Here is a 16,396-nt window from a genome sequence, read left to right on the forward strand (position 1 = left end):
CTTGAGAAGACGTTTGAATCCGTCCAGCGTTTCAGCCAATACACGGCATTAACAACGATGGCCAATTTCCAGTGAAAACTTTAATTTCACGAAGTTCAAAAGTTCCGTGCGAAGAGCATGGAAATCGGAAGTGATAATTACATTAGGGGGAATCTTTTTCTTTTTGGAATTAAGCCGCGAAAGTTTACTAGAATTTTTCCTGGATGATGGACCATTCTCATCATCTGAGAGCAAATCAAATCAATTTCATCAGAACGGGGATCAAGAGGTTGCCTTTTTCTTTTGCATTTAGCCGCCATGACGCGGCAGTAAAACTTTTACCCAAATCGACTTCCGAGCAGATTAAGATATATAATATAAGAATCTGAAGGATCGAAGAGGAATTTTCCAAATCGATATCCAAGCAGGATTACCGCGGGTAGGGTCCAAACAAGGATCGAAGAAGAATAAGAATCGAACATGGTAGAAAATTTGCAGGTATAGTGAGCACTAAAAAGTACTATTTAAATTTGTTTTAGCTTTAGGTAGCAGCAACATTTTCTTCAGCAAAAAGCAAATAGCTCCGCACGGCAAGAGAACACGATGCGAACTGATATCGAATTTTCCTGATTTTTCCGGGTAATTTACAATTTACGATTATTTCCTGGTTTTCCCAGTTTGCTGACCACCCTGAATTCTTCAGTAATTTAAGACTTATTTTGGCATCGGAAATCGAACTTTGTCGATGATTTTTTTTAAATTTTGTTCGGTAAGGTTTTCAGTCCATTTTAACCTTTTGTTCATTAAGACCTTTGATCGAGGTCTGTCATGGTGGTAACTCATGGTTTTTCCAATTAAGGCTAAAATGTTCGAATCCATGATTTTCTGCTTAACTACGCCGGTGGTGTAGTGGTAAGCGTAATTTCCTCTCACCCCAGCAGGCCTGGGTTCAATCCCAGTCGGCGCCGCCGGGATGTTCTGAGGCATAACATCTCTGATCACGCCTTCCTTCGGATGGGAAGTAACCCGAGCAAAGTCTGAGATCAAATTGAAATCTAAATTTGATATTGTGATTTCGCTGATAATGATTACTCAGGTTGCTGTCGTTTTGGTCGTTTTAACGGTTAAAATATCAAAATTAAGAGCAAAAAAATCTTCCTGTGACATCACATTGAAAACTATTTCTGCTATCAGTGAGAGCAAACTGAAAACTCAATTTGATATCAATTTTTCCTGTTGATAACAAAAAAAAGTAATCAATTTGATGTTATGCTAAGGCAATGAAAACAAACCCGCAACAACATATTGCTTAAGAGCAAATGTACAGCAAAATGAAAACAAAATTTATCAATTGCATAAACTGAAATCAAATTAGGATTTCAGTTTGATGTTGATATCAAAACTTGATTTCAATTTGCTGTCATTTTGATGCTGGACTTTGCTCGGGAAAGCAGTTGGTCCCCGGTTCATGAGTTGATGGGTCGATAGGTAGGGTCCAGGTGTGGGAGCTGCCTTCCTGGTACGTCGGTAGCATTGGTGCTCAGCACGGAAAACAAGATCGACGGAAAAAAACAAACCAAAGGAAAAAAAAATGATTTTCTGCTTAGTAAGCAAAATTGGTCGCCACAAGGCAAACGAGCGCCTTAAATCACAGAAAAATTACTTTCAAGTTCCCGTTCAACTTGCTGAGGAAAGAGATGCATCAAATGCAACAGTCCGGCATCTCTCGGTATCACTATAAGCCTGCTGGATTCACACCATCGTGATCATCTTGGGATCTTCGTTGCCCATCTGCTAAGACAGCTCCCAACAAACACCGCTCCTGGATCTTTCTTTTTTCTTTTTCTTTCTCACTTATCATCCGCCATGGTCTGATCTATTTCGATCCCGTCCATGAGATTTTGAACAATTGAACAATCGGAAGTTTGTTTAAACATGATTAAAATGGTTAAAATGACCAAATAAAAATCAGCAGCAAAATAAAAATAAAAACGTGTCAACTTTCCAGCGCGACCTACTTCGATCAATCATTTTGAAGTAGGAAACTTGGTGTACAAGCTGTAATTTTGTGTGATTATTTAAAGGCAAATTCTTTACTATCAACATTGGTTATAAAAAAATGAATTTTTAGTGATCCTGCGAAGGAAATCATGTCAATTGTCAGTGACGAACATGTGCAGTTTTAGTTGCTAGCTAAATTTTTAACAATTCCATGGAGCCATTAATGTGAACAAACACCCACGTCCATAACTGCCTCGATAACAATAATGTGTGTAGGTGGTGTAGTGGTAACCCGAGCAAAGTCCAGCATCAAAATGACAGCAAACTGAAATCAAGTTTTGATATCAACATCAAACTGAAATCCTAATTTGATTTCAGTTTGTGCAATTGATAAATTTCGTTTTCATTTTGCTGTACATTTGCTCTTCAACCGTTAAAACGACCAAAACGACCAAAACGACAGCATCCTGAGTAATCATTATCAGCGAAATCACAACATCAAATTTAGATTTCATTTTGATCTCAGACTTTGCTCGGGAAGCGTGATTGACTCTTACCCCAAAAGGCCTGGGTTTCAATCCCAGTCGGCGCCGCCGGGATCTTCTGAGGCATAAAAATCTCTCCCTTCGGAAGGGAAGTAACGCCGTTGGTCCCCGGTTCATCAGTTGATGGGTCGATATGTAGGGTCCAGGTATGGCAGCTGCCTCCCTGGCGTCGGTAACATTGATACTCAGCACGGAAAACAAGATCGACGGAAAGCAAATCAAAGAACTTATACTCTTTTGTTACAAAGCTAATATTTGTCATTGACGAAAATTTGATAGATTCATCGAGTGACGATGTCAAATATAATATCGTCACTATCACGTCAAGTCTTTCAATGACAAATCTCGGCATTGCTGGGATTACTTTCAGGGTCTAGTTCAATATAGGGAATACGTTTCAAGTCTTTTCTTACCCAAGTGTTGAGCGTATCAGCTGATCTATCATATCTCTTTTTCAGATTCATCTTGCTGAAAGTTACACACAACCCACCCTTCCATCCCTATCACTGCAGTAGGTATATCAAAGAAACGAAGCTCGTCGCTGCTGCTTTTCCGTAAGAAAAGAAAATTATTTGAGACGTTGACAGAGACCGACAGCAAAAACAAAAAGAAACGAGTTAAGTTAAACACCGCATCCCAGAAGGTCTCCTCAGGGTGTTCGCGTACTCCAGTGATGAAGCGTCACCACCGATGAAGACAAAATCACTGCGGTAGACGATGAGGAACAAACGCAGCATAACAATAATAACAACAGACGTTCCTATCGTTCCCGTGTGGAAAAAAGGCTACATGTTTAGCACGTCAAGCAAAAGAGTTGTGTCTTTATTTAGGTGCCACATAATGTGACACACATACACACATACATAGTGCAATATCATTGTTTTTAGTAGAGTCACTTTCACACTTTTGGGTCATTCGTGACTTGTCCGGGGATGAGATTTGAACTCGTTACTTTGGGCGTAAGAGGTATGAATGGTAACAACTGTGCCAGGGCCGTCACCAGTGCAATATCATGAAGTAACAACGTTGGATACGAAGACAAAAAATGAACGCAGTTCGAAGGAACGGGTTCTTCCATGATGGTGTGCTGATGTGTACTTACATGAAAAGCCAGGAATCTTGTTATGATTATTTACTCAGCGAGTCAAGCACGGTAAACATACAGTGCGGCAGAGACAGTAGCGTTTGGATAGCGACATATGGCAGCACAAAATGAAGACGTTGTGATCTGTGGACGAAAATTGGAGAGAAGAAAAATGGGAAAATAAATAAATATAAATTGCTGTGTATGTTGTGCTTGGGGTTCAGGGTGCAGGTTGGCTGCTGAAAGACAAATCAGAAGAAAATGTGATACTTTGTTCTGCAGAATAGGTGAAAGCAGAGTGCCTTGCGTTTGTTATAACGGTTCAAGGGGTGTACACTAGGGTGGGTCAACTTTAAAACCCCCTGCTCTTTCAATGCGTATTGAGGTCCCCAACAAGTTTGAAAAGTTTTAAAGAATTTTGTTATAATATCGATTCGCGGGAGAATTTTTAAATTGTGTTTGGGAAATGGAACGATCCTATTCAGTTGTTTACCAAAAAATCAAATATTGCTCAAATTCCACCAAATATCGGATTTAGATTGAAAATACTATACAAAACAACTTTGTAAAAGACTGATAATCGATTTGAGCTTTGAACAAAACGTTACTAATCTTTCACTTTAGACCAAGTGTTCCAAACGTACCCAGCCCAACTAACATTTTCAGCTTTATAAGCCAATTTTTCCAGCGTTGTGCTGTAAAGTAGCTGAAAAAACTGCAGATACACAGCAAAAAATAGTTGCCTGTATTAAGAGAGAGAAGGATTAGTAATTTCCATTTAATTCCACTACCTTATTTACTTATCTTTGATAGATACGCGTAATTCGTCTACAATGTGCAAACTTTTTCAGTGTCTTGTACTTATACTCGACTGGTCGAGTCGAGTATTAGTACAAGACACTGAAGAAGTCTGCACCAGGGTTGAAAAAGTCACCAGCATTCACTATGAAATGAATGTTTCATCCATAGTGAACTTTGATCCCTAGTAACACATAAAACATCTTTTCCTTTGGTTTGTTTTTTTTCCGTCGATCTTGTTTTCCGTGCTGAGCACCAATGCTACCGACGTGCCAGGAAGGCAGCTCCCACACCTGGACCCTACCTATCGACCCATCAACTCATGAACCGGGGGCCAACGGCTTTACTTCCCATCCGAAGGAAGGCGTGATCAGAGATGTTATGCCTCAGAACATCCCGGCGGCGCCGACTGGGATTGAACCCAGGCCTGCTGGGGTGAGAGGTAATCACGCTTACCACTACACCACCGGCGCTGTTGCATAAAACATCTGTTTGAGAAAGAATTAGAATGGCTTGTTATATAAATGTATTATAAGTGATGCAGAAAACATCCCATGTTTTATGTGAGGTTTAGAGATGTTTTCTTAATACTTCCTAGATTTCAACATTTTCCAAAATAGTTTTCTTTGCTTTTATCTTTAAATGTTATTCAAACGTGCATCTTACTGTGTTAATACCACTATAAGACTTACAAAATCAGTTGAATTAATAAAGTTCTTGAAGAGATTCTGTACTTTCCTGATTGGCGTGGACATTGACGGCGCCATTGAGCCGGACTGTCTCTTCACGCAGTGATTGACAGTTTCTTATGCTGTTTTCGGAGGTTTGTTATAAAGAAAGTTGAAAACACTTGTTTATGACATCTCATTAATTAATACAACTGAAAAGGTGCAGGTTGTCTTATAAGGAGTTGAAAATACTTATAAATAACACTCTAGAAATGAAATGTACGCTTTGCTGCTTACAAAACGTCTTTATGACGAATCTAAGGCGTGTTGCACGAGAATATAATTGTCATGCAAGAACATGATAGATACTTAAAATAAAACTTTATCAAGCGGAGCTGGCCTAGTTAGGAAGTAAAAAGTCTACCCCGCCAAGCACCAGTGTTCGAATCTCATGCCCATCCAATTTTTTTTTTGCCGCTGTTTTTTATGATGTTTCCAAAACATTTTATAAGACCAATATTTAGTTTTATAAGCTCTGCGTATTGCGCTTTTTAAGTTGAATAAATGTATTAAATGATGTATATTAAGGTATTATTGATTCTTTACGTAAGTTATTGAAAAGTATTTTCAACTTCTTTATGACAAGCCGTGTTGCTTGCCCTTGTCTGCACCTTGTAGACGAATTACGCGTATCTGTCAAGGATAGGCAAATAAGGTAGTGGAATTAAATGGAAATTACTAATCCATCTCCTTCTATTAATAATGTTGATATCACATCAAAGTGGATGCACTTCAATCGTGTCAATATTATGGTGCAATATTACTTGCTAAAAAGGACAAAAATATCATTAATACAGTGCATGAACTGACATTACGCTGCTTTTACTGCATTTGTTTATTTTTGTGGCCATAACAATTACATGAGATTTGCGACATGATTGAAGTGCATCCTCTTGGAGGTAATATTTAAATTTATTTTTGCTGTGTTCAGCTACAATCAGAAGCTAGCAAAATAGTTTTGGAGAGCGGTTTCTCAACTTTGCCACAACCATTATTCAATTTGTCAGTCGCACTGAATAACAGCAGCCAATAAATGCCAATGTCACTTGCATGCACATATTAATCAACTTTCAACTAGTAGCTGCAAAACAAAGTTAATAAAGTGAATTTATTACTCATTTGATGGCTTCTACACAATCAACAACTCTTGCTGCATAACATAAACATCAAAAGTGCATTTTCAACAACTAAGCAACCTGTACTCAGCTAATAAACTGTGTTGGCGCTACTTTGGAAGCATTTTCACTGTCTACTAGGCTTGTTTTTAAACGTGTGCAGTTTTACAGCTTTTACTCTGCTCTGAATTAGCTAGTCAAGAAAAAGCATTTATGAGCATGATTATAAAGCCTCCACTCAGTGGTCTTATTATAGAAGGGCACGTAACTTGCTTTACAGCAGTTCAAAGTGTTGGCGTAGCTAAGTTGGTAGTGTCAAGGTTTGCCAATGCGGTCGTCTCGAGTTCGATTCCAGCTTTCCGTACAGGGTAAAAATTTGGTGGTGTTCTTATAACCAATTTCGATAAATTAGATTCGCAGTAGAATAAACTTAATAAAATCCTCCAACAAATAAAGCGTGAACAATATTTAACACGGCTTCCAGAGAAAGCCGTGTAGTGATTATTGGATAACCGGGAAAAGGTTGAATAAGCGCCTTTCGAGTTCACACACAACTTAACAGCAGGATAACAGGTGTATAGAAGCGTAAATGGACATGCAATAACAATGTCCAGACATTGTGTCCCAGTCTTATTATCTTCCTGTTCCTGTGCTACTTGCCCCTGCCCAGCCAGGATTTGGTCAACCGTCCGAGATTTCTGATGGAGGCTTCAGAAACCAGTTTCCTACCTAGCTCCTTCCAATCGAAATTGTTACCCATTAACCTCGAGCCCGCCACGAGTAATTGGTACCCAATACTAACCTAATACTACTGCTATTTAAGATGTAAATTCAAACATTACTGATTTTGGCTCCACAAAGTGTCACACAACTGAGCCTAGTAAATAAACGAACTAGTTAAAAAAAAGAGCTTGTCCAAACCGGTCCCAACAGCCATAAGTAGCTGACTAAGTTCGCCAGAGTAAAGGTTTCGTATAACATTTTAATAAAGCATTTACAATGCGAAAATTGTTAGTTGGGAGGTGTTCTAATTGTGTGAAATTAATGATTCAGCCATGTTGGATTTTTGAATGGAAGAGCGACCGAGTATGTTTACAATTTGCATTAAAACCACGCTTTTCCCCCCCAGCAATCTCCAGTGGTAAAAATGGTATCACCACATGCTATACCCACCATGCACGTACCTATAAGCTCTTATATGCACCTGTAGGTATGCGCGGAGCAATAGGTCTAAATTAATATGATAATAATTTTCTGGTCAGAAGTCTGATCGATTCGCAGTCTCCGTGTTGTTCTGCATAGTATTATCAATCTGTTTCCGAGTTTTGACGAAATTTGAGAAATATTTGAATTTTTGACAAAAAATAATTAAGTTCGTTCCCATACTAAATTTAAAGATCATAACCAAATTCGTTCAAATTTGACACCGTTGTTAGGGACCTTAATACACATCGGAAGAGCCGTCGGGGAACAGATGGTTGTGATCTCACATACAAACTTGACTCACCCTAGTGTACACCTTGGTGTGTTAATAATAAAGTCATCCGTTTATAAAAACATATTTATTAAAAATTTAGTTTTTTTCTTCGAAAAAGTCCCTGTTAGTGTTATGATCCTTTCACAATCTAGCTGAGTACAACCAAACCTAAATATTCATTTTTTCTGGCGATTACATATGTATTTCTTGAATCCTTTGACCTGGCGTTTCTTAATAGTGGATCAAACACTTCCGTTTATGACCAAACAGAGACCGTGTGCCAAGCGTTTATTGACCAGGTTATCCATTTATAATTGGCTGATCACAATTTGCAGTTCATATAGAATTTACTCCGTGGAAGAACCTCTTAAGTCATGCTGGGCAACACCAACTCCTCGATGCACGGGTATGTAACCGAGGATCCTCAGGGATGCTTCATTGCTGTTTTATGACGTAAATCACATAACATATCTGGAACTCGATCATAAAAAAAACTGACCCCATTTCAGAGATTTCAAGTGGTGTAGAAGGATATCGATCTGTCAAATGGAATTAAACCGTGCTGTAAAATGAGAATGGGGATCAAGGGGTAGTCAATTCTATTAAAATAGTTCAAACGTGGTTTATTTATTTTTATTGGGTATCAAGCTGGAGCTGCGTGACAGCTTAATTTTCAAGACTTGACCCATTTGAATAAATTTTGCTTCTATCTTTGACAATACAGCAGAAGGACTAGCCTATGTTGGCCGCTTGAACATATATAAGAGATTACGCGTATTGAGAGAATAATATAGTAATCGAGTACAACAAACTCAGGGGAATACAATACCTCCAAAAGTTTAAAAGCTATTAATTGTCACATTCCTTTCCTTTTCTTATTTCCTAAACTATTCCTCTCCTTGTAAATCTGCTTAATGCTATTGGTCTGCCTGCGTTTTCTTTTTAAAGATCAAAATTAAATAAGAAGATTTATTCTACAATTCTAAAGGTTAATTGCCTCCCTAAGCGGACCCCCGCATCCTAATTATTGTGTTAATCTACTTAATGTCATTGGACTTTCTGAAGTTTCTTATTTAAATTCATTTGATGATTAATCTAATTTAATAAATTATTAAATGCTCTAATTCACCTAATCAATCATAACCCATGCTTTATTAAGTACCTACACATGTGCTTGTAATCTAAAATTAAACGTGTTTCAAGTACTTTTGATTTAAGCTTATACCTATTTATTATATCTTAGTTCGACCCAGGTAACACCTTCATGTGACTAAAATGCTTCATTTTGAAGTTAGTTTCCTAGCTGATATTTAAATTATATGTTATTATATTATATGTATATGTTCCAATTACGCTCTCACGTTTCCACTATGTCGCACCACAAAAATACATATGGATATGTCATAATAGAAGCACACCACAGTGGAGCCATAGTTCAAACACTTATCCCAAATCAAAATGAAGCACATATAAGATTAGTTACAATACCATGTACCAAAATGGTGTTTAACATTGTTCCCTGAGTAATACCTCAATGAAAACAACAATGAAATCTTGTCACGCAAATAGAAGGAGCACCGATGGGCACTTTCTGAAATACTTCAATAGTATAATTCCCTTGCAAACCCAAATAAATCTATCGTAAAAACTAAATAAAATAAGAGTGATTTGCGGCAAAACTCGCCAGTATCACACCCAACGTCAGTGCCTATACGTAAGCGTACTACGACGCAGCTCTCAATAAAAGGAGTAACAAGTGTGATACTATCACTGCTAGACTAGATCTTTGGTTCTCTCATGCAGTGGTTTATCAGAGAGGGGAAGCTTAGTAATCCCCATTGCCTGTCCATGACGCCATTCTATCGCGGCATGAGCCAGCAACGCCGACCATAAACCTACCGTCTCCAACACTCCACTATAAAGCATGACATTAAGCCCGCCCACCAACAGCAAGGTGCAAAAACTAGCCAAGAGGAGGGAATTCAAACGTGGTTTATAATTCAATATCTTCTTAGTACTCTTGAACTCATGCCTATTGCTTAACCATTTACGTTCTTTATTTATAATTATATAGCTAGTTTTAACAAATTCATCACTTTGCTTTGCAAAGAAATTTTTCGCCGATATTTTTGCGACCTAACAATACATCTTAAAATATAATTTTAAGTTGGTATATGTCAACTGTTTGGAATTTTGAAAGCGATACATATTGTTTTTCTATAGTTATGACCAAAAAAGTGGAGATACTTCACGAGAATACTTATTAATTTATTCTAACTCTTAATTTGCGTGGGTAAATTTTGTCAATTTTCTTTCTCTTTGATAAATTTAGAAAACAAATCCATGCACCATTTTTTTTTTCGAACTTTTTTTTAAATTTTTTTCGATCCAATTGCATCTACCTTTGATTTTATTCCGTTTTGTAGGAGGAAAAATATGACCGCACGAATTTGGGGTTCGATGAATACATTTTGAAGTCCAGTGAGAATTAAAGGGTTGTGTCCTAGACACGATCGCAGTATGACGAAGAACCTATCTATCTATCTATCTCTATCTATGATGCAGGATATATGCATTTAGCTAAACATCCGACGTCCCTCCTTTTTTACATATTCTGCAAAAAACATACTTTCTAAGCCTCACAACTGACAGGATTTCCCGCCATTTTATTATGAATGGGGGCGGGGCAGAACGTTTCTTTTGTGCAGAATATGTTAAATAGGATGGACTTTGGATGTTAATATAATTGCATATATAGAGGTACCAGATATGTTTTACCGTCAGTTGTGTGTAATTCACCAACTTAATATCATTGAATATGTCTTCCAAGCAATTTTTGTTAAAGTTTGAAAGTTTTGGTGTGGGAAGAAATTTAGGGAATAACTTCTGTTTTTACTAATGATTGTGATTTGTTTAAAATTTATTTCCCGGAAAAAAAAGATCGTCAAAGTCTATGTCTTTTTCGGGTTATTGTTGAGGGAGGGGGGGGGGTAGGAGAGGTTGTTGATGGGGGGAGGGGTTAGGAGAGGTTGTTGATGGGGGGCGGGGGTAGGAAAGGTTATTGATGAATGGGGGGGTAGAAAAGGTTATTGATGAATGGGGGGGGGGGGTAGGAGAGGTTGTTGAGGGGGGGAGAGATTTTTGTGAATGGGGGGAGGGGGAGGGGTTAATGTGAAAGGCGGAGGGGGTTTACATATATTACTTTTCCTCATTGTGGTCACGCCGTGATCCACCTTTACCCGCTGATTTGGTCCTGCTTACTGCAGGACCAAGTGCCACGCCGTCCGAAGTGACAATGAGCAAAAGCATGACAGCAGCGCTGTTTTATAGCTTTTCAGGTTCAGAACCTGATAGGATTTCCCGCAGTTTTTTATGAATGGGGCGGAACAGAAAGTTTCTTTTGTGCAGAATATGTCAAATAGGATGGACTTTGGATGTTAATATTATTGCATATATAGAGGTACCAGATATGTTTTACAGTCAGTTGTTAGTAATTCATCGAGTGTCTGTCTCCTATTAAGCAATATTTTTTTTGAAAATGTTAGCTCTGCATGTAAAAAATTAATTGTTCATACATTATTGGGGTTTGCCTAAAATTTATTTCCCGAAAAAAATGATCGTCGAAGTCCATGTCTTTTTCGGGTTATTGTTAAGGGGGAGGGGGAGGGGGAGGGGGTTGCTAAGCAGGAGGGGGTTTTACATGCACGTTTTTTCAAGTCTCATTCCTCATTGTGGTGGATAGGCTGTGATCCACCTTTAGCCGCTAACCTAGTCCTGCTTTATGCAGGACCTAGTGCCACGCCGTCCGAAGCGGTAATGAGCAGTGGCATGAGAGCAGCGCTGATTTATATCTTTTCAGGTTCAAGCAGAATGATATGCAACCAAGTGGTATTCGTTTATGATGACTGGGTTTGGGAAAAAGGCTTATTTCATGAAATCAGTGATAAAATTATCATTTGTACATTTTCAAAAGTTAATTACAGAAAAATTGGAAAAATATTTATTTCAACAGGTTCGTTATGTAATATCCTATCGATTGGCGTATTTGGATTTTAATTTCATCTATAAATGACAAAGTTACAAGCGTTAAAAACCTAACACTTCTTCACCACACATATTTTTTGATTTGCACCCCAGTATAGTCGACAAAGACGTAGTTCTACGTCAAAAAAAATGTCGACTATGACTAAGGTCCCAGACTGAGACTCCCAGCTAACTGATATCTTAAAGATACCAGAAATGGCTTGAACTATTTTTTTTCCAAGCAACAATAAGCTCTATTTATAAGCGATGCTATGATTTTTTTTTTATTATTGACGTAGGATTACTTCTTTTGGCAACATATTGGGGGTGAAATAAAAAAAAAGCAAAATCGACTGCATTACGATAATAGACGATTGTTGTGTATCAGAGAACGTTTGCGCAAAAAGACTAGGGTGGAGACCGGATTCGAAACTCAAATGTCACTAGCCAAATACATCCGTAGACCATAGGTCCACCGTTGTATAATTGGCAATGCACCCGTGTACTGAATGGGGATTGTGGGTTCGAATCTCACCGGAGATTTTTTCGCAAATTTTCGAACACACACGTCTCTTACCGATGATATATGCTTACCTCTCAGTATGTTCAAACTTTCCTATAAATAAATTCTCTTCGATTCCCTCATTTCCCAGGTCCAAAAATGAATTCCCTGATATTCCTTGATTTTCCAGGTTTTGTCAGGCAGTCGGCACCCTGTAATCTAAGTTCATTAATTTGACTAAAAGTTGATGATCTACCTTTTTTGTCATTTTAAAAGTTAATCCGAAAAGTCAGCATTTTTTATTAGGTTTCTAATATACATAAGCTAAAAATGCACTTTTTTTCTATTTTAACAATTGTTTTTGTTTTTGACCAACATTCGTGTATATTTTTATAGAGGAAAGCAATCCAGTTTCCTACAACTTTGTTTCACACGTCATTTCGATACATTTTCGTGCTATGATTTATTGACAAAATATCCAACAAGCCATTTAAAAAAATTAGGCGCTGCTCAACATGACCGAATTCCAGCACAAACTTCATTTATTGCCCCAAACGAACAATTATACAAAGTGTCATGGAGTTCGAAGAGGGTAAAGTATGATCGATTCGTTAGTTGACGTGTATTTCCTCAGCAACAAGAAACGTTCCGGTGCGGTCTTTGCTTTTTTTTTCTAATCCTTTCGTCGATTTTCCCAATAAACGAACATCAAATGGAACATGGCAGTGTTTGGGCAGTAAATTACAAGGTAATTGTTGGTGCCATATACATTGCCCCGGACAAATCTTGTGATATGCTGGTCATTAAGCAACACACTGTTTGTCTGGACTAATTACATCTAGGACGAACACTGATGACATGACGCAGAGGTACAAAAAATAAAATTCATGAACTTGTCAAGTGACCTATTGAAGGTTGTTCGTGTTATCGTTTTGCGTTGTGGTTAAATCACATTTGAAATTTTTCGAAAACTCCCAACATTTAAAGTTATTGTTAAACAACCAATTTCGGGTTAGTAATCGCTACTAACTCAATATTTCTCAATTATTTCTCAATTTTTTTTAAATGGTTTTGAAAGCAAAACGTCAGAACTTAAGAAATACATATATTTATGATGATTTTATTGCAATTCGATTAGATATTTTTAATTAAATTTGAAGTTTATACTAAAACTAGGCTCAAGGTTCTCCAAATCATCCTGAAGTTCAGATGATTTATTCTACTAGATCAACCATGACTCTGTGAGAGACAAGAGCTAACATTCAAATCTTTTCGCTCTGTTCGTTCTAGAAAGAGCACTAAATGCAGTATATATTATCACTACACTCTTACTTTGTGTGTAGTTTTTGGACTAAACGGCGCGGTGAGATTAGATCACACTACACTACACAGATAAAAGTTCTGAATTTTAATTGTAATGTAAGCATTCATTCACGTAAACTTGTTTTTAATTTCACGCAACCGAGCAACTTGTAAACAATTTTGTTTACAAAGATGGGCTTTTGCATACAATATTTGATATATTGCATGAAATGTCTCAGAACTTTACATGATATGTAACGTAAACTTATATGATATGTTACGCTTCATTTATGTGCATCATATTGAACAGAAATTTACACTACTTTTTCGAACTGTGTAGTGGGAACTAGTGAGCGACATAAGAGCTCAAGAACACTCTGCAGTGAACTCACAGATGCTCACTCCAGAGAACTGGAGAGTGACGACTTTATTGGAACCGCGAGACTATCTTTACTCCACCGGTATTTTTTATTTACTATTAGGCCGGAACAAATATCAAGTTTTTCTTTTGTCACCCCCCCCCCCCCCCCCCCCAAATTTTGGAATATCACTAAGGAGGAAATAAAATAAAACTTTCAGTGTATATTGATTTTTCGCAAATTCATTTGGGTATGGATACTCGCTTTGCTAGATTTTATTATGTTGTTGTTGTGATTGTTGTAACGGGTGGCAACTAAAATTTTGGAATTTCTTTCTCAAGCTGTCAAAAAAAGACAAACATACTTGAAGAAGATCTGATTTATTGAAATTAAAGACACATTGTCCATTGTTGAAAAAAAATTAGTGAACATTTGAAAACGGTCCGTAATCGGATGTTCGGCGAAGCTTCCGTTTGATGTCGGAACAGGACCGTTGTACGGCCTTCATGTCAACTTTGCGAATGCATCTCTTGATTCTACCAATCAACTGTTTGCAATTCGTGGCTCTCCAGTTATTTTTGTACACCAAGGAGCTCAAAACCCCGAAGAAATCTTCGATTGGGCGACACTGAGGCAGATTTGTCGGGTTGTGGTTTTTGGGTACAAATGGGATCGAATGGGTATTCAAGAACGATTGTGTTTTTTTGGCGTAATGCGATGACGCTTTATCCGGCCAAAACACGTATTGTCTATCAGCATGATGTTTTTGTAGAAACGGGATCAAAATTTTCTTCAAACATTCGTTCTGGTAAACATATTGATTGATTGCCAAACCAGAGGGCTTGAACCATGGCTTAGAAATGCCTTTCTCGGAAATTTTTGCGTCCATAATTTTGGCTGGTCTTCCACTACCTTGCTTGCGAGCAGTTGTTGGGGATCTTAGGATATGGTAAACAGTCGAAGCCGCAACATTTTCGCTTTGAAAATGTTGTACCGTATACTTTTTGCCGAGATTTCTGTGCAGTTCGTAGAACTGTACAACGCGCTCGCGAAATACTTTTTGTTTCGACGGCATTTTTAACAAAACTGAGCAAGCATAAACAAAACAGAAAATACTAGCAGAAAGAGGAGAGAGAGAGCTAACACATACACACTCTTATTTCTCTCTGAGCTCGTTTGTTGTTGAGCATAGCGGCCTCGAAAAAATTCCAAAATTTTAGTTGCCACCCGTTATCACCTTGTTCTTTTAAAGAATTTTCACATAAATTGGTACTTGACCAGTAAGGCATGACAGGTCCTTGAAGTCGGATCAGCCGGTTTCAGTTGTTGAAAACGGATTTTATCGAACATTATTCCTAATCTTGTTTGGCAACTCACTAGCTAAGCCACCTTCAATCTGCTCGATCCCTCTTGTTCGTTGCGCACATCTTCATCTTGTTCCAGTCGGATCACTGCCATGAATCATTTTCATTGGGTCGTTATCCGACATTATTACGATGTGCCCAGCCCACCGTAGTCGCCAGATTTTTGCATTCGATCTACATTTCTTAACTTCTGCAATGATACTTAATGATTCACTTCTTTTCTACAGTGATTTAATAATTTCCGAGCTAAATCCAATCTTTTCAAAATTGGTTTAAATTTTTTAGAAGTGAGACCAAATCAGAAACGATTCAGGAAATTCCTAACTGAGGTGACACTTTTCAAAGCAGATTCAAAACTGAGTCTGAACTTTTTTGAAGTGAGTTCAAACTTTCGAATAAGTCATCCATATTTTTCTAACTTTCCTGAAGTGATTCAACATATTCCAAATCCAATCTTTAAAGAATTGGTTTCGCATTTTCTGAAGTGAGGCAACATTAGCTGATTAATCCTTTTCCTAAATGAATCCAAGGTTTCCTGCATTGATTCAACTTTTTCCGAACTGAAACCAAACTAGTCAGAACGGGTTTGATATTTTCCTAAGTGAGCTCCAGATTTTTGTTAACTGCTTTGGCATTTGGCAAGGACACAATCTTGCTTAGTGAGAGTGTAGAAAGTTTTCCGAAGTGAACCGACAATTTTTTTAGCTTAAATTTTCCAAATGGTGTTCAACCTTTTCTGAAGTGGTTCAAAACCTTCCTTAGGGAGTCCAAACTTTTCTGTTGAGTGATTGAATTATATTGAATGTTAGTCTAAGCTTTCCTGAAGTGATTTACCTAACTTTTAACGAAGATTCCGCTCCCTTAGATCCCTTCCTCGTTCTTGTGAGATTCACATCCTTTGAAAATTAGGCTGAGATTTTAAACAATGGACCTTCGTGTGTTCTACCTGAGGGTAGATTATTTTTAAAGCAAGCACAATTGTTGAGAAAACTGGGTTTACATCCACAAAAGTACGTATTTTTATAGAAATTTGGGTTTCTTGATCAGCCAAGTTGGATTTTGGCTCCGTCCTTTGAAAAACAGTCTTGGATGTTATGGAATAGACCTTTGTGAGTTCAT

At 37.7% G+C, this 16,396-nt stretch overlaps 1 protein-coding gene across 7 annotated transcripts in view; it reads right to left on the reverse strand.

Moving 5' to 3' along the window:
- The window catches only part of Lar (tyrosine-protein phosphatase Lar), a 571,867-nt gene that overhangs the window by 494,362 nt on the left and 61,109 nt on the right, over window positions 1-16,396 (reverse strand). For all 7 annotated transcript variants that reach the window (XM_065228155.1, XM_065228154.1, XM_065228160.1 and 4 more), the window contains exon 2: window positions 3,628-3,753. The gene's annotated coding sequence lies outside the window, so the exon portion shown is untranslated. The remainder of the gene's footprint in view (window positions 1-3,627; window positions 3,754-16,396) is intronic.

This window comes from Ochlerotatus camptorhynchus, unplaced genomic scaffold, assembly GCF_037179485.1.
Source record: "Ochlerotatus camptorhynchus isolate MF236.1 unplaced genomic scaffold, CSIRO-AGI_Acam_v1.1 ptg000284l, whole genome shotgun sequence".
Taxonomy (NCBI): Eukaryota; Metazoa; Arthropoda; class Insecta; order Diptera; family Culicidae; genus Ochlerotatus; species Ochlerotatus camptorhynchus.